This window comes from Mustelus asterias, chromosome 11 (genome assembly GCF_964213995.1).
Source record: "Mustelus asterias chromosome 11, sMusAst1.hap1.1, whole genome shotgun sequence".
In the NCBI taxonomy this organism is placed as follows: Eukaryota; Metazoa; Chordata; class Chondrichthyes; order Carcharhiniformes; family Triakidae; genus Mustelus; species Mustelus asterias.
This window is the reverse complement of record NC_135811.1, coordinates 68,020,986-68,048,414: the sequence shown is the minus strand read 5'-3', so window position 1 is coordinate 68,048,414 and position 27,429 is coordinate 68,020,986. Positions and strand designations below refer to the sequence as shown.

General features: G+C 46.5%; 1 protein-coding gene across 1 annotated transcript in view; it reads left to right on the top strand.

Moving 5' to 3' along the window:
• The window catches only part of mrc2 (mannose receptor, C-type 2), a 286,794-nt gene that overhangs the window by 164,111 nt on the left and 95,254 nt on the right, over window positions 1–27,429 (top strand). The window lies entirely within an intron of this gene.

Genomic DNA, 27,429 nt, shown 5'->3' with positions numbered 1-27,429 from the left:
GTGAGTTCCACAAACTCACCACCTTCTGCGAGAAGTAGTTCCTCCTCATCTCAGTTTAAATCTATCGCCTCTCAACCTGTACCTGTGACTTCCTGTTCTAGATTGCACCACAAGGGGACACATTTGGTCTAAGTTTACTTTTATCAATCCCTTTTAGTATTTTATATACCTCGATCAGATCCCCTCATCCTTCTAAACTCGCGAGAGTATAAGCCCAAACTGTTGAGTCTCTCCTCATATATAAATATAAATTAATTATTTCATGGGATGTGGGTGTCGCTGGCTGGCCAGCATTTGTTGCCCATCCATAATTGCCCCTGCACTGAGTGGCTTGCTAGGCCATTTCAGAGGGCAATTAAGAGTCAACTGCATTACTGTGTGTCTGTAGACCAGACCAGGTAAGGACAGCAGATTTCCTTCCTCGGGGAAGATCAGTGAACCAGATGGGGCAATGAGTGGTCCTCATTACTGAGACTAGCTTCATATTCTAGATTTACCGATTGAATTTCAATTCCATCAGCTACCGTGATGGGATTTGAACCCCTGTCTCCAGAGCATTAGCTTGGGCCTTTGGATGGCCGCTCCACCGACATTACCACCACACAACCCGTCAAAGGCGGGCTGCAGTGTTGGTCAGGTGTGTCTCATTGAACAGGGAGACAGCCTGATTGAAATGGGATAGAAGGCAAAGAGTCAAATAGGATAGAAGGAGGCCATTCATTTCATCATGCCTGTGCTAGCTCTTTGAAAGAACTATACATTCAGCCATGGTTACCAACTGTGATCAAATGTATCCCTGGAGGTTTCATCACATGATTTGCCCCCACGCTCCAGCTATTGGTCGGCCAACACATCCATCTTGTGACATCAGCCTTCTGATGCCGATTGAAAAGCAAAAAGACTCAGTATCCAATTGGATGATGCTTGACTATCGGCCAAACCATCTTTTTCAATGTTTTTATATCTACTAAAGAGGAATGTTCAAAAAAAGAGAAACCATCTCTTATAATCCCGAAGATTTTCCCCAGGATTACACACAGCAGTGTCCTGGTGACCGATCTTCAATCTTGGAGACTCTAGGCCAATCCTGTGGGGTCGGCAATCCTACGATTAGCCCCAGTTTCCCAGAATTTTCCCTATACCCCTGCATCTTCTTTAGATCTTTATTCAGTTCTGTTTTGAGAGTTATTACTGAATCCCTTTTTTTGGCAGCATATTCCAGATCATAACAAATCCCTGTGTAAAAAAAAAGTCTTCTTACCTTCTCGTAGGGTCTTTTGTCTTTAATCTGTATCCTCTGGTTACCAAACCGACTGAGAGAAGAAACAATTTCTCCCTATCCACTCAATCAAAACTCCTCCTCATTTTGAACACCTCTACTGAATAAATCTCTCCTTAACCTTCTCTGTTGAAAGGAGCCCAGCCCCAGCTTCTCCAAACTTTGTTTCAAATACCTCATCTTATACAAATTTGTATTGTGTGAGAAGAGTGCTGATTAGTTGACAAGTGGACCCTGATTGGTAGAGGTGAAGGAAAGGGCCCTGCACATGCTGGGAGCTACATATATGAATGCACAGGGCTGGCTCTGTTCTTAGCAGACAGAGAGGACAGGTGCACACATTGTGCCTGTTTCTGTCAAACATAATAAGTGTGACAACCATTCACTGGTTCATTCCTCAGGGCAATGCCTTGACCAATTAGAGTCAAGCCGCCTGGTTTAAATTTCAAACAATGCTTGGCGGTTAAGTGAAAGTCACCATCAACGGGTCCATTGTGCATGGCAACACCTCCACCAATCAGGATCCAACCAATCAGCCCTCTCTTCCCATGCAGTATAAATTTGTTGATTTCCCTGACATTGTATTCTTGAGAATGGCCTGGTAAGTGCAAGACAAAAAGCTTTGACAATACGCAAATGCTGTACTGCCAAATGATTACTCATTACCCAACTGGAATAAGGTTGACAGTCAACCAAGCGGCCTCCATGTCACTGACACACACACACACCCCCTCCACACACCCCAATTTTCAATATTTTAAAATCTGGTAAAGAGAAATATTCATTAGAAAGAAAATCAATCTTTTTTAACGTCCTGATGATTTTTGTCCAGGGTCGCACAGGGAGACACCAGCCAATCCTGGAGGGTTGGCAACCCTATTTACATATGAGATCAGACTAGGGTACATAAGTATCAGATAGTTGCTGATACAGTACAGTATTTCAACTCCAGCTATCCGAAAACCAGACATTTTTATAATGCGCCTTGTATTGAAAATGTTAAAAAATCTTAGCCGGACAATTTGGCTAGGAGCTGTGTTGACGCAGTGTGGAGTTTGACTAGTTATCCCCTTTGCCGCCTGCGCGATCTGCCTATTTTCACACTCTGAGCAACCCTCGACCCTACTTGACCAGAAATGCCCGAACTGAGATCCCGTAAGATCCAAAATCCAGAGTTTCTGGGTTTTGAAACACTGCTCCTGTAAATTCACTAGGGAATTCAGGAGAAACCTCTTTACCCAGAAGGTGGTTAACATGTAGCGCTTGCTACTTCAGGAAGGGTGGCAAGTGGCGTAGACACATCAATGGTGACACTGAATAAATCCATGGAGGGAGAAAGGAATGGATGAATGTTTGGATGGGGTTAGAAAAGAAAGGTGGGAGGAGTCTTGGACCAGGTGGCCTGTTTCTGTGCTGTAAATACTTTGCAATTATAGTATTTTGCAACTTAGCCAGATCTCAAGACTAAATAAACTGGTAAACTTTTCAACAGTTTTTAAAAACAATTTGGGAGGCAGGAAATGGAGATTAATTAGCAGCACTCCTCAGTCGATTTAGAAAGTATAATATTTGCATTTGAACGAATCCTCTAAGCAGAGGCAATACTGGGCGAATGGAATAGGTCCAAATTTCCTGGAGTGGAAAAGGACAAGATTTGGAAATAACAACACTTGTGATTACAGCGTGGGATCATTGCAGGTGGACACTTGTCGTGTTTATCTGCAATTTCTTCCCACTTTTCGACTGCCGACTTTCACCTATTTAAATGAAGTGCAATTTTAAGGCCTTTTGAAACAAAAGTAAACTTCTCTCAGAATGAAATGTAGAACAGTCTGTCAACAACAACAACTGAGGGTCACTTCCACCAAACAAGAGCTGGATATAAATAAAAGCCTAAATTTTCCAGCCCCGCCAACCACGAGAATCGCTGTGGGAGAGACTGGATAATTTGACAGACCAACAAAAGGTGTCCATTGACTTTGGGCAGGAGTCTCCAGTCCCGTGGTGGGCGTGACTGGAAAATCCCAGCCAAAATCTTGCATTTATCAAGCAAAGTTCACAACCTTGGAGTAGACCAAAGTGCCTCACAGCTAATTAATTATTCTGAAGCTTTGTAAGGAAAAATGGCAGCCAATTTCAACATCACAGGATTCCACAAACAGTGATGACCAGGTAGCCTGTTCTCACTGAAGCTGGTCAAGGGTTAAATGTTGCCTCGGACACTCGGAGAACTCGCTTCTCCAGAAAGTGCCATGGGTTCGTTAATATCCCTCTAACAGGGCAGCTGTGGCTTTGCTTTGAAATCTGATCTGAAGGCCCGCACCTCCAGCAATGCAGCAAGTCGGTTTAGCTCAGTTGGTTGGATAACTGGTTTGTGATGCAAAGCGATGCCAACAGCACGGGTTCAATTCCCGTTCCAGCTGGCGTTATTCACGAAGGCCCCGCCTTCTCAACTTTGCCCCCTGAGGTGTGGTGATCCTCAGATTCAATCACCACCGGTCAGCTATCCCTCTCAAAGTCATCTCTCCCCCTCTAGTCATCTGGGACAATGGTGACTTTATCTTACCTTCACTCCTTTAGTACTCCAGTGAAGTGGTCAGCTGAAATGATATGCTCAAATCTTGAAGTAGTGTCCCTACCCTAACACCCACTGACTCAGGAACAAGAATGCTATCAGCTCGCCAAGGCTGAGAGACCTGACAGATGGGCATAGATTGGGCTGATCAAAAAGAACCATAAGAGACACAATGAGCCTTGTGAGGATGCATGGAAACATATTTGGGAATCTTGCTTGTTGACTTATGGGAATCAGGAAGTATTAATGCAAAGCACTTCTCAAGTGTTGTTTGGAACTCCCTAACAGCACTGTGGGTGTACCTACATGGACTGCAGTGGTTCAAAAAGGCAGCTCACCACCACCTTCTCAAGAGGAAGTAGAGTTGAACAATAAATGCTGGCCAGCCAATGACACCACATTGCATGTATGCATAAAAAGAAAGCTTAGTGTGGTAGAACATATCCCTGGTGTAGATATTTTGATTACTGATTGAAAAAGTAATGGGAGATGAGTGGCACAGTGGTTAACACTGCTGCCTCACAGCGCCAGGGACCCGAGTTCAATTCCCAGCTTGGATCACTGTTTGTGTGGAGTTTGCACATTCTCCTTGTGTCTGCGTGGGTTTCCTCCGGGTGTTCCGGTTTCCTCCCACAGTCCAAAGATGAGCAGGTTAGGTGGATTGGCCATGCTAATTTGTCCATCAGTGTCAGGGGGACAAGCAGGGTAAATATGTGGGGTTATGGGGATAGGGCCTGGGTGGGATTGTGGTCGGTGCAGGCTCAATGGGCCGAATGGCCTCCTTCTGCACTGTAGGGATTCTATGATTTCCTGATGTATGTTACTATGAGAGGGGTGCTAGGTGCGGTGATGTGACAGTTCACATTGGGTGCATGTATTTGCATCTTCTTCAGAGGTGAAGGGATGTTAGACTGAAGGATTTGTTCCTGTCCAGTGATTCCCAATGTAACAGCTTGGTATTCCAAATGCGGATTTGAGGCTCTGTCTGCATGGCCCTCGAGAGGACTAATTCTCTGCACCATTTAGAATTCTATAGGACCAGGCCTTGCCTCAGGTTGGATGCTGTTCAGTCAGGTATAGAATTGTGAGCTATCGGCCAGATTTAAACCATGTATAGAGTTATTTTAATGTTTTTTACACTGTGTTCATAAAGATTTGGAAAGTCTTCAGTCCCAGCCCCTCGATTACCAAATGCTGTGTCATTTTGTTACCCAGCCCCTTCCCCAATCCCCTCAGGCATGAGTACTAATTACAAGTGGCTGTGATTACTGGGCTGCAGATTTACTTAGACATAGAACGTGAAGGATGTGGTGATCGTAGATAAAACCACTTTTGTTTCCTTCACTCGCCGAAGGGTTTATACAGCTGGTGTTGAAATACCTTTGGCCTTGCCACCATCCCGGCTCTCCCACATCGTAGCCAAGGCAGAGGGTATCTAACGCTGAGGAGGCTGCTGATTGGTTGTTGGAGGATTCTTATTTTGCCGAACGCAATACTTATTGTAACTAGCCAACCCGGCGTGGCATTGCTCGCTGAATCCAGAGCTCAGTGTGATGTAGCTTCCACAGAAATGCAGCTAATGTTCCCTCTGGACTGCGCAGCAACGGTGATGGGGGGGTGCTCATAAATTGTCTACTTTGAGTCACAACACATACAAAAAAAATTAAAGTTCTTGCACCATGTTAAAAACAAAACCAGGCTGCGTACAACAAATATAGAGGGATCGTTGGATATAAACTTCTTTTCACCAGGTTTGCGCCTTTAAGGTTCCTGTTCAGGCTCTCCCTGTGGGTGAGTGGTCCTCTGTCCTTGATGGTTGGGGTAGGGTATGTGGTTTCTGTCAGGAGGTCTGTATGATTTATATTGTTTCTGAGTTCAGAGAGTCACTAATATTATTTTTGTTGCTATGCTTGGGAAAGTAGCAATTAATGCCCCCTTTTTCTTAAAGATTAGCTGACATGATTTTTAGGATGTTAGGGGATGCAGTGATATTGTCACTGGACTTGTAATCCAGAGACCCAGGGTAATGCTCTGGGGGACCCGGGTTCAAATTCCACCGCAGCAGATGAAAATCGAATCCAATATAAATCTGGAATTAAGAATCAACTGGTGATCATGAAACCATTGTCAATTGTCATAAAAATCCATCTGTTTCGTAAATGTCCTTTAGGAAGGAAATCTGCCATCCTTACCTGGTCTGGCCTACATGTGACTCCAGATCCACAGCTACGTGGCTGACTCTTAAATGCCACCTCAAGGTCAATCACTGATGGGCGATAAATGTTGGCAAAGCCATCGACAGCCCATGGAAGAATAAAAACATGGAGGCAGATTTCCCAGGAGTGTGTCTGGAATTTTAAGGGGAAACTATAGGTAAACACAATAGGGAGAAGGTTAAGCTCATAGGGTTCGCTAAAGAGGGATGAGACTAGGCCCATCTGTAGCATAAAAGCAGCAATGATCAGTTGGGCAGAATGGCCAGTCTCTATCCTGTACATTCAGGTCACCTACTCCTCTACTATCCCTGCGAGGATGAGGCAGTGCTCTGTGGCAAATGAACCAGCAGAACTCCAAAGAACATTCTAGAGAACTTTCCAGTAGAAAAAGTTCCATAAATTAGAATTTCCTGCAATCAGGATGCTGGCCCTTTAAATAATGGACCCAGCTAACTGTTTCTTGCTGGGTTTTTTTGGGGAAGGCGGGGATTGGGGGCAGTTCGTGTGGTCAGGGTCTGGCTGTCCATCTTTGGAATCCTGCGGTCACATTGAGCTGCTTCAGGCTGCCGCCAATTCAGCTCATTGGCGCAGTTACTGGGGACACAGCTGTGTGTGGGGATTACAGCAGCTGCGTAAGTGATGACCCCTGTCACCGCCTGCCTACCTCCCCTCCCACCCAGACAAGTTGTGTCGGCCTGTGGAGGTGAATGAATTTCTCACCCGTGGAGATGAAGCAACGTGTGAGAGCAGTTGGTGCTGGTGGATCAGGGCCAAACTGGATAGGCACATCAACAAGGTGAAGGGAGGGAAACATTGCCAGGATCTCACAAAGTTTGAAGTTTAACGTTTATTTATTAGTGTCACAAGTAGGCTTACTGCAATGAAGTCACTGTGAAAATCCCCTGGTCCCCACACTCCAGCGCCTGTTCGGGTACACTGAGGGAGAATTTAGCATGGCCAATGCACCCTAACCAGCACATCTTTCAGATTGTGGGAGGAAACCGGAGCACCCGGAGGAAACACGGGGAGAACATGCAAACTCCACACAGACAGTGACCTGAGCCGGGAATCGAACCTGGGTCCCTGGCACTATGAGGCAGCAGTGCTAACCACTGTGCCACCGTGCCACCCACCCATTTTGATTGGAAAGTAAGAGTGCAGGGACTCACTATGGTAGCAACTGCATATCAAACCAGTGGTCACGCTGAATGCCAACATGTTCACCCACTAGCTGCCTCCTGTGCCACTTGGCTCAACATTAAAAGCAGATGTTGCCATTATTTTTTATGGACCCAGTGTGTGAGGGTCTGGGTCACTGTGAGTGGGTTGAATTGGAAAATACTGGAAGGTAAAGGGTCCTGTGGATTGTGTGCTGGCCGCTTCTTAGCACACCTCCGCAATGCAGGGGGAACATCTGGTGTGCAAGTGAAGCCAGATTCTGATGCAATCTTCAGCAATGCTCTGGGTCAGAGGGATTTCTGCTAAAATACTGATCTTGATAAACAGCAATTACAGGGAACAGACACAGCAACTCTGGAACTGGAAAGGATTACACTGAATACCTCTCTGATGACCAGTTTGATAATCTCCATCATTATAACCCAATCGCACATGAATAAAGCAGGCTTTGCAGTCCAGCCCTCATTGAAAAGCTCGAGTAACAGCTAGCAATTTACTCTGGGAACATGAAGACTATTTACACAAAGTTGATTCATTTTGGATACTTTTGTCAATGGTTTGAGTTGGCGTGAGTTGGCAAGTTGCTGTTCAGTCATCAGTATAGACGAATGTGTTGTTTTGCCAGTGAATACACACAATTCCTTCTGACTGGGCCAATCTCCAGAGCACTGTCTGGATGTGAGGCAGACCACATTGCACCCTGCTTCATAGGCGCCAGACAATGAGTCGATTAGGAACAAGTAAGGAACTGAACTATGTCGAATCTTTGCAAACCTCTGCTGACAGCCCTGGTCAATACAAACTGCTGGAGATCAGTCACTCCGCCTCTAACAACAAAACCAGGCTTCCAGATTCAACATGGCAAAAACATCCCAAGCCATTTCGCAGGAATATCATAGAATCATAGAACCCTACAGCGCAGAAAGAGGCCATTTGGCCCATCGAGTCTGCACCGACCGCAATCCCACCCAGACCCTACCCCCATATCCCTACATACTTTATCCACTAATCCCTCTAACCTACGCATCTGAGGAAACTAAGGGGCAATTTTACATGGCCAATCAACCTAACCCGCACATCTTTGGACTGTGGGTGGAAACCGGAGCACCCGGAGGAAACCCACGCAGACACGAGGAGAATGTGCAAACTCCACACAGACAGTGACCCGAGCCGGGAATCGAACCCAGGTCCCTGGAGCTGTGAAGCAGCAGTGCTAACCACTGTGCTACCGTGCCGCACACAATATGATCAAACCAAATCTGGCACTGGGACACCATGAGATATTAGCGGCGGCATTTTCCAGTCTTGCCAGTGGCTGGCATTGCCACAGGCAGGCTGGGAAAATTTGGGGAGCAGCCAAAGGTCAACTGGCATACCATCCTGATTGGGAACTATATCCGACATTCCCTCACTGTCGCTGGGTCAGAATCCTAGGGCTCCCTCCCAAACAGCACTGGGTGTACCGATGCCACATGGACTGCAGTGGTTCATGAAGACAGCTCACCACCACCTTCACAAGGGCAATTCGAGATTTGCCAATAAATGCTACCAATAATACCCAAAGAACAGTACAGCACAGGAACAGGCCCTTCGGCCCACCAAGTCTGTGCCGACACAGATGCCTCTCTAATTTAATATTTCTTGCGTCTACGTGGTCCATATCCCTCTATTCCCTGTCTATTCATGTATCTATCCAGATGCCTCTTGAACGTTGTTATAGGGAATCTGCTTCCACCTCCGGCAGCGCGTTGCAGGCACTCACCACCCTCTGTGTGAAAAACTTGCCTCTTTTAAACTTTCCCCCCTCACTCTCAACCTATGCCCCCGACTGATTGACCCTTCGATGCTGGGAAAAAGACCCTGACTATCCACTCTATCCAAGCCTGTCATAATCTTGTAAACCTCTATCAGGTCGCCCCTCATCCTCCGATGCTCCAATGAAAACAATCCAAGTTTGTTCAACCTTTCTTCATAGTTCATATCCTCCAAACCAGGCAACATCCTGGTAAATCTCTTCTGCGCCCTTTCCAGTGCATCAACATCCTTCTGGTAGTGTGGCACCCAGAATTGTCCACAATACTCCAAACGCAACCTAACCAAAGTCTTGTACAGCTGCAACATGATTTTCCAATTCCAATACTCAACGCCCCGACCGATGAAGGCCAGGTGCCATACGCCTTCTTGACCACCTTGTCCACCTGAATTGCCACCTTCAGGGAACTGTGGATCTGCATGCCTAGATCCCTCTGTATGCTAATATTTCTAAGGGCTCTACTATTTGCTGCCTATTTTCCTTCTGCAGTAGACCTTCCAAATCGCATCACCATACATTTGTCTAGGTTAAATTCCATCTGCCCTCTTTCATCTTTAAATACCCTTAAGGGTATTGATAGGCAGAGGGATCTGGGTGTGCAGGTATACAGGTCACTGAAAATGGCAACTCAGGTGGAAAAGGTAGTCAAGAAGGCAAACGGCATGCTTACCATCATTGGCCAGGGCATTGAGTTTAAAAATTAGCAAGTCATGTTGCAGCTTTGTAGAACCTTCAGCCGCACTTGGAATATAGTATTCAATTCTGGTCGCCAAACTACCAGAAGCATGTGGAGGCTTTGGAGAGGGTACAGAAAAGATTTACCAGGATGTTGCCTGGTATGGAGGGCATTAGCTATGAGGAGAGGTTGGAGAAACTTGGTTTGTTCTCACTGGAACAAAGGAGGTTGAGGGGCAACCTGATAGAAGTCTACAAGATTATGAGAGGCATGGACAGAGTGGATAGTCAGAAGCTTTTTCCCAGGGTGGAAGAGTCAATTACTAGGGGGCACAGGTTTAAGGTGCGAGGGGCAAGGTTTAAAGGAGATGTACGAGGCAAGTTTTTTACACAGAGGGTGGTGGGTGCCTGGAACTCACTGCCAGGGGAGGTTGTGGAAGCGGATACGATAGTGATTTATAAGGGGCGTCTTGACAAATACATGAATAGGATGGGAATAGAGGGATGTGGTCCCCGGAAGTCGGAGGCTTTAGTTCAGTCGGGCAGCATGGTCAGTGCAAGCTTGGAGGGCCGAAGGGCCTGTTCCTGTGCTGTAATTTTCTTTGTTCTTTTCAGCCCAGGTCTCCAGCCGATTTATATCCTGCTGTATCCTCGGACAATCCTCCTTGCTATCCACTACTCCCCCAATTTTTGTATCATCTGCAAATTTACGAATCAGACCACCTATATTTTCCTCCAAATCATTTATATATATATTACAAACAACAGAGGCCCCAGCACTGATCCTTGTGGAACGCCGCTTGTCACAGACCTCCAGTTAGAAAAGTATCCTTCCACTGCTACTCTCTGCTTTCTATGCCCAAGCCAGTTTTGTATCCATCTTACCAGCTCACCTCGGATCCCATATGACTTCATCTTCTGTATCAGCCTGCCATGAGAAACCTTATCGAAGGCTTTACTAAAGTCCATGTATACAACATCCACTGCACTGCCCTGGTCAATGTTTCTTGTCACTTCCTCAAAGAACTTAATCAAGTTTGTGAGACACGACCTCCCCTTCACAAAACCATGCTGCCTATTGCTAATAAACCTATTCTCTTCCAGATGTGAGTACATCCCATCCCTAAGAATCTTCTCCAATAATTTCCCTACCACTGATGTAAGGCTCACAGGCCTGTAACTTCCCAGATTGTCTCTTCCATCCTTCTTAAACAGAGGAAGAATGTTAGCTACTCTCCAATCCTCTGGAACCTTGCCCGTTGCTAAAGCGAATATAAAGATTTTGGTCAAGGCCTCAGCAATTTGTTCCCTCGCTTTTCTCAGTATTCTGGGACAGACCCTATCTGGCCCTGGGGACTTGTCCACCTTCATGCTTTTCAAAACCTCCAACACCTCCTCCCTTTTTATCTCAACATGTCTGAGAATGGCAACATCCTCCTTTCTACACTCACCATCCACCACATCCTTCTCCTTTGTGAATACTAATGAAAAGCACTCATTAAGGGCCTCACGCATTTCATCTGGTTCCGCACACAAATTCCCTCCACTGTCCTTGAGTGGATCTACCCTTTCCTTAGCTACTCTATTCCTCCTTATATACGCATAAAAAACCTTGGGATTCTCCTTAATCCTGCCTGCCCCTTTTAGCCCTCCTAAGTCTCTGTTTAAGCTCTTTACTGATATCTTTGTATTCCTCAAGAGCCTTATCCATTTTCAATTTCCTGAAATTTTTGTACGTTTCCTCCTTTTTCACTGAGCTCACAATCTCTCGTCATCTAGGGTTCCCGAATCTTGCCATCTTTATCCTTATTTTTTACAGGGACATATTGTCCTGAATTGTTAACAACTGACTTTCAAACGACTCCCACATATCGGATGTGAATTTACCCTCAAACAGCCACCTTCAGTCTCCATTCTCTAGCTCCTGTCTAATACTGTCGTAATTAGCCTTCCCCCAATTTAGTACTTTCACTCTGAAACTACTTCTGTCCTTTTCTACAACTTGCAACTTATACAATTGTGATCACTGTTCCCAAAACGATCCCCCACTGAGACAACAATCACCTTTCTGGGCTCGTTTCCCAGAACCAGGTCTAAGACCGCCCCTTCCCGAGTTGGACTATCTACATATTACTTCAAGAAGCACTCTTGGACACACTGAACAAACTCTGCCCCATCCAAGCTCCTGGCACTAAAAGAATCCCAGTCTATGTTGGGGAAGTTAAATTCGCCCATCACAACAACCCTGTTGTTTTTACACCTTCCCATAATCTGCTGACATATCAGTTCCTCCACCTCACACTGGCTGTTGGGAGGTCTGTAGTACAACCCCAACAGTGTGATTGCACTGCTCCTGTTCCTGAGTTCTACCCATATGGCCTCATTGCATGATCCCATGAAGGTGTCCTCCCTCTGTATAGCTGTGACATTCTCCCTAATCAATAAGCTACACCATCACCTCTTTTGTCACCCTCTCTATCTCGCCTGAAGCACCTAATCCTGGAATGTTAAGCTGCCAGTCCTGCCCTTCTTTCATCCAAGTCTCCGTAATTGCCACAACATCATAGTTGTATGTAGTAATCCAGGCTTTAAGTTCATCTGCCTTACCTGTCATATTCCTTGCGTTAAAGCAAACACACCTCAGACCATATGTCCTGTCATGTTTTGTACACTCTCCCTGTGTTTTATTTATTTTAGCCTTACTGAGCCCATTCACTGAGCTCTCCACAGTCTCTGTACTCTGTACTGTGGCCCTTTTTGATTTTTGTCTTTGGTTTATCTGCCTTTCACTTTTCCCCTCACTGCCTTTTGTTTCTGTCCCCACTTTACTTCCCTCTGACTTCCTGCATCAGTTCCCATCCCCCTGCCACATTAGTTTAAACCCTCCCCAACAGCACTAGCAAACACTCCCTCTAGGACATTGCTTCCAGTCCTTCCCAGGTGCAGACCGTCCGATTTGTACTAGCCCCACCTGCCCCAGAACTGGTTCAAATGTTCCAGGAATTTGAATCCCTCTCTCTTGCACCATCCCTCAAGCACCGTATTCATAGAACCATAGAAACCCTACAGTGCAGAAAGAGGCCTTTTGGCCCATCGAGTCTGCACTGATCACAATCCCACCCAGGCCCTACCCCCATATCCACCCGCTAATCCCTCTAACCAAGCATCTCAGGACACTAAGGGGCAATTTTGGCATGGCCAATCAACCTAACCCGCACATCTTTGGACTGTGGGAGGAAACCGGAGCACCCGGAGGAAACCCACGCAGACACGAGGAGAATGTGCAAACTCCACACAGACAGTGACCCAAGCCGGGAATCGAACCCAGGTCCCTGGAACTGTGAAGCAGCAGTACTAACCACTGTGCTACCGTGCTGCATCTTAGCTATCCTGACATTCCTACTCTGACTAGCACTTAGCACTGGTAGCAATCCTGACATTACTACCTTTGAGGTGTCACTTCTTAGTTTAACTCCTAACTCCCTAAATTCAAGGATATGCCCCACCCTCATCCCATTTATGGATAAGTAAAAGAGTCGAAAAATTGAAGGGAGATTTAATAGAGGTTTTTAAAATTATGAAGAGTTTTGAGGTAATAGTTTGAAGTTTTCACTGAGAGGAGGGCCACTAAGCGAAGGACACAGATTTAAAGTCAATTGCAAAATATCAAGATACGGTAATGTGGGAGGAGATGGCAGAGAATCACTAAACAGAGAATAGTTCATTAGTCCTGGGAGATTCTAGCTCACAAGGCTAACATTCCTGACCATATTTCCTGTTTACATACGACAGGAATGGGAGACCAGCTGGTTCTTCCATACTCACGATGCCTGGATCACCACGACCAGGAATCTCAGAGCTCCTCCCGTCACCATGTAATGTCCCGAGAGAGGCAAAAATAAACAGAAAAATAAATCATGGCCAAAGAAAGTTGTGTGGGGTAACAATCCAGAGAATTCCCCTCTGCCCTCCCTCAGGCTTTTTAACCTGGATTTCACAGATTCTGAGCCTTAGCACATAGAATATAGAACAGCAGAGGAACAGGCCCTTCGGCCCACGATGTTGTGTCGAACGTAACACCAAATTAAACTAATCCTTTCTGTCTGCCCTTGATTATTCATGTGCTTATCTAAAAGCTCCTTCAATGCCCTTATCATATTTTCCTGCACCACCACCCCATATCACTCTCTGTGTTAAAAAAAAAACTTACTCCTCACATCTCTTTTGGACTTTCCCCATTCTCACCTAAGTGCATGCCCCCTAGTATTAGACATTTCAACTCCGGGAAAAAGATTCTGACTGTCAACCCTATCTTTGCCTCTCATCATTTTATAGACTTCTATCAGGTCTCCCCTCAGCCTCCGCCGCTCCAGAGAAAACAACCCTAGTTTGTCCAGCCTCTTCTTATAGCTCATGCACTCGAATCCAGGCAGCATCCTGGTAAACCTCTTCTGCACCCTCTCCAAAGCCTCCGCATCCTTCCTGTAATGTGGCGACCAGAATTGAACGCAATACTCTAAGTGCGGCCTAATCAAACTTTTATAAAGCTGCAACATGACATCCTGCCTCTTACGCTCAATGCCCCGACCAATAAAGGCGAGCGTGCCATACGCCTTCTTTACCACCCTATCTACTTTCAGGGAGCTATGGACTTGAACCCCAAGATCCCTCTGTACATCAACGCTGCTCAGGGTCCCGCCATTAACTGTATACTTACCATTAACATTTGATCTTCCAAAGTGCAGCACTTCACGCTTGCCCACATTAAACTCTATTTGCCGTTTCTCCGACTTATCTATATCCTGCTGTATCCTTTGACAACCTTCTACACTATCCACAACCTATCTTTGTGTCATCTGCAAACTTACGAACCCACCCCGTTTTTATCCAAGTCATTTATATATATCACAAACAGCAGAGGTCCAAGTACGGATCCCTTTAGCAGGAGATGGGAGCCAATGAGCTGGTGTCAAGGTTCAGGCCTGCGAGAGATGAAGCCTGACTGGGAGTTGGCAGCCCCTCAACCTCAGCAAGGAAACAATCTTACCGGCCTTCAACCTCGCTGTTCTCAGTGATCCTTTGTACCTCTGCAACTAGAAGTCAAGACTAATTGGGAGTCACTCAGAGCGGGAATGCCTCCTCAGGGCTTGATACAGAAACATAAAGGGTAGCTCTTGCCCATTTCCCCCAGATGGCCTCGATTGCAGTTCAGAGGAAACCAAGTGAATGATATCTCTCTGTATAAAAGACACAATCAATCCTGTTCAGATTTTAACAGAGATCAGCACTCTGACCATGAGCAGAGATATCGCTCATTAGAAGTCTGCAGTCTATTTTGAACCAACCTCCTAATCTGTGTTTTCCGTATTTTAGATTTTTCTTTGGGAAATGCAACTTTTCTCTGTTAATTTGTATGTTTTAGTTTTTTACAGACAGAAGTTACTGTTTATGGCACTGAATAATAGGTTACCGATTGGTATGACATTCCTGTGTCCGGTTAGCCAGTTAGCATGTAAGGTATACAATAACAACTTACATTTATGTAGTACCCCTGTCATAGTAGAACGTCCCAAGCTGCTTCACAGGAACAAGCTATCAGACAAGATTGACATACAGGTAATGAAGGAATCACGAAAAGTTTGCTCAAAAAGTTGGAAAAGAGGTGCTTGAAGGAGGAGCTAGAGGCAGCGCGGTTTAGGAGGGAATTCCAGGTCTTAGCAGGCACAGCCACCAATGAGGGAAGTTGGGAGGTGGACAAGCAATCAGGTTTGGAGGAACATAGATCTCTTGGAAGTTTCTAGATCCTGAGGAGGTTGCAGACGGACGATCGAGGATGCGAGGAGATTTGAACACCAGGATGAACGTATCCATTTAAACAAAGCAACTTTGTGGGTGGCACAGTGGTTAGCACTGCTGCTTCACAGTGCCAGGGACCCGGGTTCGATTCCCGGCTTGGGTCACTGTCTGTGTGAAGTCTGCATGTTCTCCCCGTGTCTGCATGCGTTTCCTCCGGGTGCTCCGGTTTCCTCCCACAGTCCAAAAGACGTGCTGGTTAGGTGCATTGGCCATAATAAATTCTCCCTCAGTGTACCTGAACAGGCACCAGAGTGTGGCGACTAGGGAATTTTCACAGTAACTTCATTGCAGTGTTAATATAAGCCGACTTATGGCACTAATAAATAAACTTTAAACTTCACCCCTGTGTTAAAGATACAGACAATAGAATATGACAGCAACACACGCTAACTAAAATGCCAGAAATAATTTGAATAAATCCCTTTGGAATTTACCATGAGGTTGTGATCTTGCAGGATTGTTCCTTTGGGGAACAATGCTGAACTATCAGTCATTTGGCAGCCAGTCAAGTCTACATTTGTGATATAGTGTTTTTAAGGATGAGAATTCCCTCTTTGTGCAATCATTTTGCTTCTTCCCTGGTTTTTCTGCACATCCAGCATTATCTGCAGTTGAACACCTGTAGCTGCTAAACAGCCCATCAAGCGATCCATTGCTCTTGCTGATACAAAACTGAGTGCTGTGACTAACTGACTGTCAGAAGCTGCTCGCTGAAAAATCATAGAATCTACACAGCATAGAAAGAGACCATTCAGCTCGTGTAGACTGCACCAACTCTCCAACAGAGCATCTCACCCTATCCCCATAACCCCATTATTTATCCTGTTAGTCCCCCTAATCTACACATCTTGGGACACTAAGGGATAATTTAGCGTGGCCAGTCCACTTAACCGACACATTTTTGGACTGTGGGAAGAAACCGGAGCACCCGGAGGAAACCCACGCAGACATGGGGAGAATGTGCAAATCAGACCACAAGGCCGTGCTCCTGCTCCCAGCTTACAAGCAAAAACTGAAGCAGGAGAATCCTTCAGAGTTGTGCAATGTTAGTTTGAGGAATCGGATGCTCTCCTACGGGACTACTTGGAGTCAGTGGACTGGTCAGTATTTAAAATCTCTACGACCAGCCTGAACAAGTACGCCACTACAGTAACTGACTTCATTAGTAAGTGTGTAGAAGACTGTGTGCCAAAGAAGCAAATCCGTGTATTTCCCAACCGGAAACCATGGATGAACAGGGATATCCACTGCTTGCCGAAGTCCAGGTCTGAGGTGCTCAAGTCAGGCGACCCTGACCTATACAAGAAAGCCAGATATGATGTTAGGAGATCCATCAAAGATGCCAAAAGACAGTACCGGACCAAACTAGAGTCCCAGACTAGCCACACCGACCCCTGCCAACTATGGCAAGGTCTGCAAGACTTAACAGGCTACGAGATGAAGGCATGTAAAATCATCGGCTCCAACGCACCCCTCCCCGATGAGCTCAATGCATCCTACGCCCGTTTTGCGCAAGAGGTCAGCGAGAGCATGCCCTCCACCCTGGAAGCCCTGGATGAACCTGTATCTGGGGTCACCATTGCAGATGTCAGAGCAGCTTTCTCGAAGGTCAACCCACAGAAAGTGACTGGCCCGGATGGGGTACCCGGACATGCACTCAGATCCTGCGTGGATCAGCTGGCGGAGGTATTCACAGACATCTTCAACCTCTCTTTACAACAATCTGAGGTCCCTATCTGCTTTCAAGAAGACGACCATCATCCCAGTACCTAAGAAAAACCAAGCAGCGTGCCTTAATGACTGTCGGCCGGTGGCTCTGACATCCATCATTATGAAGTGCTTCGAAAGGTTAGTCATGGCACAAATCAATTCCAGCCTCCCGGACTACCTGGATCCACTACAGTTTGCCTATCGCCGCAACAGGTCCACAGCAGACACCATTTCCTGGCCCTGCGCTCAATCCTGGAACACCTAGATAACAAGGACACCTATGTCAGATTCTTATTTGTTGACTACAACTCAGCCTTCAACACCATTATTCCCACGAAACTCCGTGGCCTGGACCTCGGCACCTCCCTCTGCGACTGGATCCTGAACTTCCTAACTCACAGACCACAATCAGTAGGATAGGCAACAACACCTCCTCCACGATCATCCTCAACACCGGTGCCCCACTGGGTTCTCAGCCCCCTACTATACTCCTTATACACCTATGACTGTGTGGCCAAATTCCCCTCCAATTTGATTTTCAAATTTGCTGACAACACCACCATAATGGGTCGGATCTCAAACAATGACGAGACAGAGTACAGGAATGAGATAGAGAATGTGGTGAACTGGTGCAGCAACAATAATCTCTCCCTCAATGTCAACAAAATGAAGGAGATGGTCATTGACTTCAGGAAGCATAAAAGAGAACATGCCCCTGTCTACATCAATGGGGATGAAGTAAAAGGGTCGAGAGCTTCAGGTTTTTGGGTGTCCAGATCACCAGCAACCTGTCCTGGTCCCCCCATGCCAACACTATAGTTAAGAAAGCCCACCAACGCCTCTACTTTCTCAGAAGACTAAGGATGTTTGGCATGTCCACTACGACTCTCACCAACTTTTACAGATGCACCATAGAAAGCACTCTTTCTGGTTGTATCACGGCTTGGTATGGCTCCTGCTCTGCCCAAGACCACAAGGAACTACAAAAGGTCATGAATGTAGCCAGGTCCATCACGCAAACCAGCCTCCCATCCACTGAGTCTGTCTACACTTCCTGCTGCCTCAGCAAATTAGCCAGTATGATTAAGGACCCCACGCACCCCGGACATTCTTTCTTCCACCTTCTTCCGTCAGGAAAAAGATATAAAAGTCTGAGGTCAGGTACCAACCAACTCAAGAACAGCTTCTTCCCTGCTGCCGTCAGACTTTTGAATGGACTTACCTTGCATTAAGTTGATCTTTCTCTACACCCTAGCTATGACTGTGACATTACATTCTGCACTCTCCCATTTCCTTCTCTATGAATGGTATGCTTTGTATCGCGCACAAGAAACAATATTTTTCACTGTATGTAAATACATGTGGCAATAATAAATCAAATGTGCAGACTCTGCACAAACAGTGACCCAAGGCTGGAATTGAACTCTGGGTCCCTGGTGCTGTGAGGCAGCAGTGCTAACCACTGTGCCACCGTGTCGCTGTGAGGCAGCAGTGCTAACCACTGTGCCACCGTGTCGCATCAAAAAACCTAATAGAACATATGGCAACAAAACAGGCAAATTGATTGATGCCAATATTTATGCTGCACATGAACCTGCTGTCACCAGGCTTCATTTAACCCAATCCTTTCTCCCATTGTGTTTATCTAACTTCCACTGGAATGTTTTGTTGCTATTCACCTCCTGTACTCCCTGTGGCAGAGTGGATAAAGACAGTTCTCCTGAACTCCTTAGTGGATTTATTGATGACCATCTCAGATTTACGGCACAAAGGCAAAATACTGCGGATGCTGGAAACCTGAAATTAAAAACAGAAAATGCTGACAAAACCCAGCAGTCTGGCAGCATCTGTGGAGAGAGGAACAGAGTTAACGGCCGGAATTCATTCCCCGGTCTCATTCCCCCGTCACCACTGCCAGAGAGGACAGAGAATTTGGCACTCAGCCAAGACTCCATTCACTGTAGCGGGACTGGAGAATCCCCGCCACCGTTTCGAGTCCACGTGTCTCTTCTACCATTTTTATTTTAGATTTATGGCCCCTGGTTTTAGTGCATCTTTAACAGAGAAGGATGCGAAAACTGATGGCAGGAATAGTCTTGTGGCAAGGTCAGCAAAGTATTCATATTCACACACAACCCACAGTCCCATATATCACACCCGTTTCCCTTTGACTGTTCTCCATCAGTGTAAATCACAATCCATAAATCCTTCACCATGAAAACAAACACTCAACTCAAACACTCAGCAGGTTATACCTGCACCATTTCAGACCCCATTGCTTATATCAAATGACAGGAACTGTGGGAAAACAGCATCAAAGCTATTAGCAAAAAATAAAACGGAAGCGCTCAGCAGGTCTGGCAACTTCTGCAGTGAGAGAATGACAGAGTTAATGGGTGGGATTTTCCAGCCTTGCTCATCCCAAAACCATAGAATCCCACCCGAGGTCTACAGACCTTCCCATTGTCCGCCCCTCGTCCGCTCCGATTCCCTGGAGGGCGGGGCAGTAAAATTCCACCCAACATCTCGAGTCTGTGTGAATCTTCATCTGAATTCAGATTTCCAGGATCCGTCATATTTTGCTTTTATTCCAATAGTAATGAAGTTCAGTCAAGCGGCATTTATTTAATCCTGGCTTCCTGAGCAGAGTGAGTTCTGTTACGCTGAGAGTTTACAGGCTGGACAGAATCATAGAATCCCTACAGTGCAGAAGAAGGCCATTTGGCCCATCAAACCTGCGCTGACAACATTCCCACCCAGGCCCTATCCCCGTAACATCACATATTTACCCTGCTCGTCCCCCTGACACTAAGGGTCAATTTAGCATGGCCTATTCACCTAACCCACACATCTTTAGACTGTGGGAGGATACCGGAGCACCCGGAGGAAACCCACGCAGACGGTGAAAATGTGCCGTCTGCACACGGACAGTCATCCAAAGCTGGAATTGAACCCGGGTCCCTAGCGCCGTGAGAAATACTTTTATGGACGTGTTGGATTAGGACCCGAAGTCTGGTCAGGTTGTGGTTGGACGACTGATCTGGGTCGAGCCTCCGTCAGGCTGCGGAACGTGCAACTTTGAAACACGCCGCTGTCAGAATCAGCAGGAGTTTGCATTTATTTGGAGCCTTTACTGCAGAAAACCATCACATGGTGCTGCACAGGAGGGTTTCAAACGTAACACCGAACCTCATAAGGAACTGTGAGGATAGGTGACCAATAGCTTTGTCAAAGCAGCGGGTTTTAAGGAAAGACAAAGGAGAAGAGAGTGGCTTTTATCTCTAACCATTCATGGGGTGTGGGCATCACTGGCTGGGCCAACATTCATTGCCCACCCTGATTGCCCTTGAACCGAGTGGCTTGCTAGGCCATTTCAGAGGGCAGGAGCAGTCAGCCCCAGTGCTGTGACTCTGGAGTCACCGGTAGGCCAGACCAGGTAAGGACAGCAGATTTCCTATTTGAAAGAACGTTAGTGAGCCAGATGTTGTTTTTAATGCCATCGACAGTGGTTTCACCGTCATCATCAAACTTTTAACTCCAGAATTTTTATGAAATTCCAGTTTCACCATCTGCTGTGGTGGGATTCAAACCCAGACCCCCAGAGTGTTACCCCAGGTAGTGGGAGGTGTTGATGAGGAAATTCCCGAGCTTAGGATGCAGGCAGCTGAAAACAGGGCAGCTTAGGGTGGAGTGTTTGTGTATCGATCAGACTGTACAGGTACAGCCAGGATGACAGAATAATACTAACTGAACCTGCCTTCACCCACCAGACATTGTTTGTTTGCCAGGATGGGGCATGTTGTGGAATCAGATAATCCCATTGCCCTGAAAAAGGAATTGAACCAAACCGAAGCCAGATTCACCAGATGGAATCCATTGAGTGATCGCTCCCCCATGTCAGCCTGCAGCTGCTATGCTGCCCTGACCTCTCACACCTTCTATCACCCCCCTCCCTTCCCCAGTAACTCCAAATGCCCTGAACTTTGGATGGAAATGACCTTTTTATGAGGGAGGAAGATGTACTTAATTATTTCTGTTTCTTGAAAAGAAATTATCGCAATTCTCAAGGACAAAGCTTGTGCTCATGACTGGGTCAGTGCAGGACAAGAATAGATTGTAGATAACGTTTGTTTGCTATTCTTGGCTGGGACATCCACTGTTGTGATTCCGAAAGAAACGCAAATATGTTTTGGGTTCTATTTCGAACCAGCGCAGCTTTAGGATGTTGCGTTTGTGTCCCTGGCAAATGAGACTCTTCCTCAGCTTTTAATGAACTGGGGAGGGGAAAAAAAAGCAAAATACTATGGCTGTTGGAAGCCTGGAACAAAGACAGAAAATTCTGGAAACAGCAGGCCTGGCAGCATCTGTCAGAAGAGCAACAGAGTTCACATTTCAGAAATAAAAACAGAAAGTGCTGGAGAAGCTCAGCAGTTCTGGCAGTTTCTGTGGAGATAGAAACAAGAGTTAACGTTTCGAGTCCAATATGACTCTTCTTCGGAACCCAGAGTTCCTTTTCAACTTTCCAAAGACTGCTTTATTCCATTATATATTGACCTGTATATTGTTTTCAAAGTGAATCTGACCCAATGTAAAAGCTGTATTATATCTGGATGGGAACCAACTGTATTCCAGTTCATCTAATCTCCACTAAATTGGACGTTCCGGTAAACAGGCACGGCGAATGTTGCTGCTTGTACTTTGCGAGGAAATGGCCTCTCCGAAGGAATGATTTAGCATTGCCTCCAGCAGTACTGATGGTTCAGGTATTGTCCCAGTGTTGTAACCCATGGAAATGACTTTTTAATTAATAATCCATAGTGAAGGTGCCAAGGATCCGGGTTCAATTCCGGCTCGGGTCACTGTCTGTGTGGAGTTTGCACATTCTCCCCGTGTCTGCGTGGGTTTCCTCCGGGTGCTCCGGTTTCCTCGCACAGTCCAAGATGTGCAGGTTAGGTTGATCGGCCATGCTAATTTGCCCCTTAGTGTCAGGAGGACTAGCAAGGTAAATAGGCGGGGTTATGGGGATAGGGCCTGGGTGCGTTTGTGGTCAGTGCAGACTCAATGGGCTGAATGGTCTCCTTCTGCATTGTAGGGGGTCTATGATTCTATTGATATTTGCCCAGTTTGGGGGAAGGAACTTTGCAAAATGTTTTTTCCTCAGGAATTTAAAGATGTGGCCACAGGCGGCCAGGATGGGGAAACCATAAGACCATAGGAGCAGAATTGGTAAGGCAGATCGCCTTACCAATCAAGAACCTATCTATCTCTGTCTTAAATACACTCAATGACCTGGTCTCTATAGCCTTCTGGAGCAATGAATTCCATAGATTCATCAGCCTCTGAATGAAGAAATTTCTCCTCATCTCAGTTCTAAAGTGTCGTCCCTTTGGTCATAATGGGGGAAGGACCATGTTGGGGTAAATTGTGCAGATTGAAGGTGGGAGCCAACACATTGAGCCAAGTGACTTCACATTCCAAACTTACTCTTCTAATAATAACCTCTGTCCATGAATTCAGACTGCGGCAGGTCAATGTGGCGCTGACTGAGCAAAAGGTAAATGAAGAATTCCTGTCCTTAATTCATTTTGGACAGAATTCTTTCCCTGTGGAACTGGAACCAAGAAATCAGCCTCGCTGAAGCGCAACACGTCTGTTCTTTAGGGTATTTCAAGTGTTACTGCACAATTCTATTTTCCTTCTTAACCAAGAACACATGTTCCAAACCACAACAGAACAGTGTTGCCACGCTACACTCACTCCCGGCCAACAATATTCCAAGGACAGATAGCATATCTCTGCTCGGTGTAGCTCACCACAGTCTTGGCTTCTGAGTGCAAAGGGGCCCAGGGATACTGATGTCGTTGACCATAGTAACTGGCCTGAATTTTAGCAGTGCAGAGAGTTTCAGCTGAATGGCGGGGAAGACTAGTCTTGAGCGACACTGCAAAACCGATGGTAGAGTTGGCAGCTTGTTAACTCCCCTCCCAGTCTTACAGCCAACTCTGAGCAACTTGCCACTGCTTTCAGCAGCTGCACAAAACAGTGATTCATTGTGAAGCACTCTGGGACGGGCTCAGGACATGAAAGGTGCTATATAAATGCCAGTGGTGGGATTTTCCCACTGTTCTGGTGGGGAGGGGGAGAGGGTGGGTGGGGGGTGGTGGTGGGGGGGGGGGGGTGGTGGGGGTGGGGGTTGGTGGGGGGGGTGGTGGGAGGGGGGGTGGGAAGGGGGGTGGTGTGGGGGGGGGGGGGGAGGGGGAGGGGGGGGGGGAGGGGGAGGGGGGGGGGGATGACGTGGAAAATCCCTCCCAAGATCTTTTTCTCTCTTTCAAAGGGCTTTCGTGCATAGGCTAAACTCGTGGAGCAATTTTGCCCAGAAACAGCCTCCAGCGAGCTGGCAGGCGTGTTTTACATCCATCCAATTTGACTTTATTGAAGTCAGCATTCAGAGGGATTTAAAATCAATGTTCCACACTATCCTGTAGGCTTCCTGCTCAGAGACTCGGGTTAAAATGATCTCTGTACAGTATGGAGCTCTCCGTGTGGCACAGCACTGAAAATATCACTGATAAAAGATGTTGGTGTTTCTCTCCTGTGCCCCATCTCAAGCAGATTGCTGCTTGTTGCGAGATTCACTTTTAATTTTTTTTCCTGTTGCTTGTGTGTTTCATTTTTTAAAGCCTGTCTTTATCCATGTCACTCACACTTCTGAAACCCAGGTGGGGGCAGTGTGATTTGATTTGATTTATTATTGTCACATGTATTGAGATACAGTGAAAAGTATTGTTTCTTGCACGCTGTACAGCTGAAGCATACAGTTGATAGAGTACGTAGGGGAGAAGGAAAGGAGAGATTGCAGAATGTAATGTTACAGTCATAGCTAGGGTGTAGAGAAAGATCAACATAATATATGGTAAGTCCATTCAAAAGTCTGATGGAGGCAGAGAAGAAGCTGTTCTTGAGTCAGTTGGTACGTGTCTTCAGACCTTTGTATCTTTTTCCTGATGGAAGAAGGTGGAAGAGAGAATGTCCGGGGTGCGTGGGGTCCTTAATTATGCTGGCTGCTTTTCCGAGGCAGTGGGAAGTGTAGACAGAGTCAATGGATGGGAGGCTGGTTTGAGTGATGAACCGGGCTTCGTTCACGATCCTTTGTAGTTCCTTGCGGTCTTGGGCAGAGCAGGAGCCATACCAAGCTGTGATACAACCAGAATGAATGCTTTCTATGGTGCATCTGTAAAAGTTGGTGAGAGTCGCAGCGGACATGCCAAATTTCCTTAGTCTTCTGAGAAAGTAGAGGGGTTCGTGGGTTTTCTTAACTATAGTGTCAGCATGGGGGGGGCCAGGACAGGTTGTTGGTGATCTGGACACCTAAAAATGTGAAGCTCTCGACCATTTCTACTTTGTGTATTATCATACAGTGAAAAGTATTGTTTCTTGCGCAATATACAGACAAAGCATACTGTTCATAGAGAAGGAAAGGAGAGAGTGCAGAATGTAGTGTTACAGTCATAGCTAGGGTGTAGAAAAAGATCAACTTAATGCAAGGTAAGTCCATTCAAAAGTCTGATGGCAGCAGGGAAGAAGCTGCTCTTGAGTCGGTTGGTACGTGACCTCAGACTTGTGTATCTTTTTCCCAACGGAGAGTGTGTCTGGGCTACGTGGGGTCCTTAATTATGCTGGCTGCCTTGCTGAGGCAGCGGGAAGTGTAGATAGAGTTAATGGATGGGAGACCGGTTTACGTGAAGGACTGGGCTACGTTTACAACCAGAAAGAATGCCTTCTGTGGTGCATCTGTAAAAGTTGGTGAGAGTCGTCACAGACATGCCAAATTTCCTTAGTCTCCTGAGAAAGTAAAGTGTGGGTGCGGAGAGCTCGCTCTGACTCGCTTGCCCCAAGCGGCTGATCTCCTGGTTCTCACACAGAATTGTCACAGCGCAGAAGAAGCCATTCAACCCATCGTGTCGATCTAAGATGGCAAAACAGATTGTGTGATGCCCAATGAGATTACAGACCTCATTAACTTACTGTCACTAATGCGAAACAAAATTAAACAGGGCAATATTAAACAAGGACTTAATGTAGAACACAGAAAATTACAACACAGAAACAGGCCCTTCGGCCTTCCAAGTCTGCACCGACCATGCTGCCCGACTGAACTAAAACCCTCTACCCTTCCAGGGACCATATCCCTCTATTCCCATCCTATTCATGTATTTGTCAAGATGCCCCTTAAAAGTCACTACCGTATCTGCTTCCACTACCCCCCCCCCCCCCCCCCCCCGGCAGCGAGTTCCAGGCACCCACTACTCTCTGTGTAAAAACCATGCCTCGTACATCTCCTTTAAACCATGCCTCGTACATCTCCTTTAAACCTTCCACCTGAGTTGCCATTTTCAGTGACCTGTGTACCTATACACCCAAATCCCTTTGCCTATCAATACTCTTAAGGGTTCTGCCATTTACTGTATATTTCCCATCTGTATTAGACTTTCCAAAATGTATTACCTCACATTTGTCCGGATTAAACTCCATCTGCCATCTCTCCGCCCAAGTCTCCAACTGATCTATATCCTGCTGTATCCTCTGATGGTCCTCATCGCTATCCACAAATCCACCAACCTTTGTGTCATCCGCAAACGTACTAATCAAACCAGTTACATTTTCCTCCAAATCATTTATATATATTACAAACAGCAAAGATCCCAGCACTGATCCCTGAGGAACACCACTTGTCACAGCCCTCCATTCAGAAACACGCCCTTCCACTGCTACATTTTAAAAGCTTCCACTGCGACCCACTTCTGTTATATGCAGAAGTGTCAAACAAAATGAAAAAAATGTACAATTTAGTTAATGTCCCTCTAAAGGACCGTGCAAGCGATGTGGTTGATTTTTCTGCCCTGAGGCCAGGCCAGGAGGAATCAGGGTGCATCGGAGCAAACAGCTGTCTCTGTGCCAGAGATGTGGAAAAGCTACATTTCTGAAGTTGTTTGATGGAAAGAAATTAAAATGGTTGTTTGATGATATCTAGATTCTTCACTTGCATGAATGTGGCCCAGGAGGAAATGTGTTGAAGAATAAAAGAGTTCAGGAGCAGCGAGCGGCATGTCCCAGCTCTCAGTGTAGCCCAGGCTGCGGTTCAGACTGACCTGGGTAAAGCTTTACTTCAAAGAGATCAAAATCATTAACATGAAAAGCAAGCCGGCCGTGTTTGAAAGAGATACTTCATGCTGCTCTGTCTGAAGGGCACAGTCTGAGAAATCGGAAACCTCAGTGTCATGAGCCCCGGTGAGGGAGAAGGAGCTACTGAACCAGTTCCTCACAGAACCTCCTCATTCAACAACTGCCAGATTCCACCTCACCAACATAGCCCATTTCCAGCACTTCCACAAACCCAATGCTCCCTGGAAACCTCTAACCTGCACCAATTCCCTCCCCCTGCCTGTTGTCATGATGGGATTTTAGCCCATCTCCCCAGATCCTTAACCCAGGCCTTGAGATTACCAGTCCAGTGATAAAACCACAACCATGGAACTTTTAAAGATTATGGCCAGAATTTTACGCTCTCACCCTGGCCCCCGACCAAGTTGTGAGGTGGTCCTTAAGTCACCACTTAATGGCCACTTAGGGGCCTATTCCCACCCAGCCTTAATTTTTGGACTGGCAGCAACAGTTGGTGCAGGGTCGGAAACTGAATAAGTTACAAATCTCTACCCTGGGAAGGAAGACTCAGATTTCAGGCACTCTCCTCTCCATGATCTGGGAGCTCCGGGCCTCCCCCACCTTAACACCAAGATTGCTTCCCCCCACCCCCCCCCCCCACCCCCCAGGGCATCCCTTACCCTCCCACCCCTATACTTAACCTGAAGTGCGGTCCTGGGGCGTAGGCTCAGGTACAGCACTGCGGTACTTCTTCCAGCTGCGCTGTGCCTGGAGGCACTGGAGAGCTGTCAGACAAACTGATTGACTGACAGTTCTTCAAGATGTCACATCTTTCCAAGGACGGACAGAAGTCCTGCCCACTGCCAATCAACGTTCAATTGTGTGTGAAGTGACTGTAGTCTGTCAGAGTTGGCAGGGATGGCACTGACTCTCAGAATGCCAGACTCTCAATGTCCCTATGGGA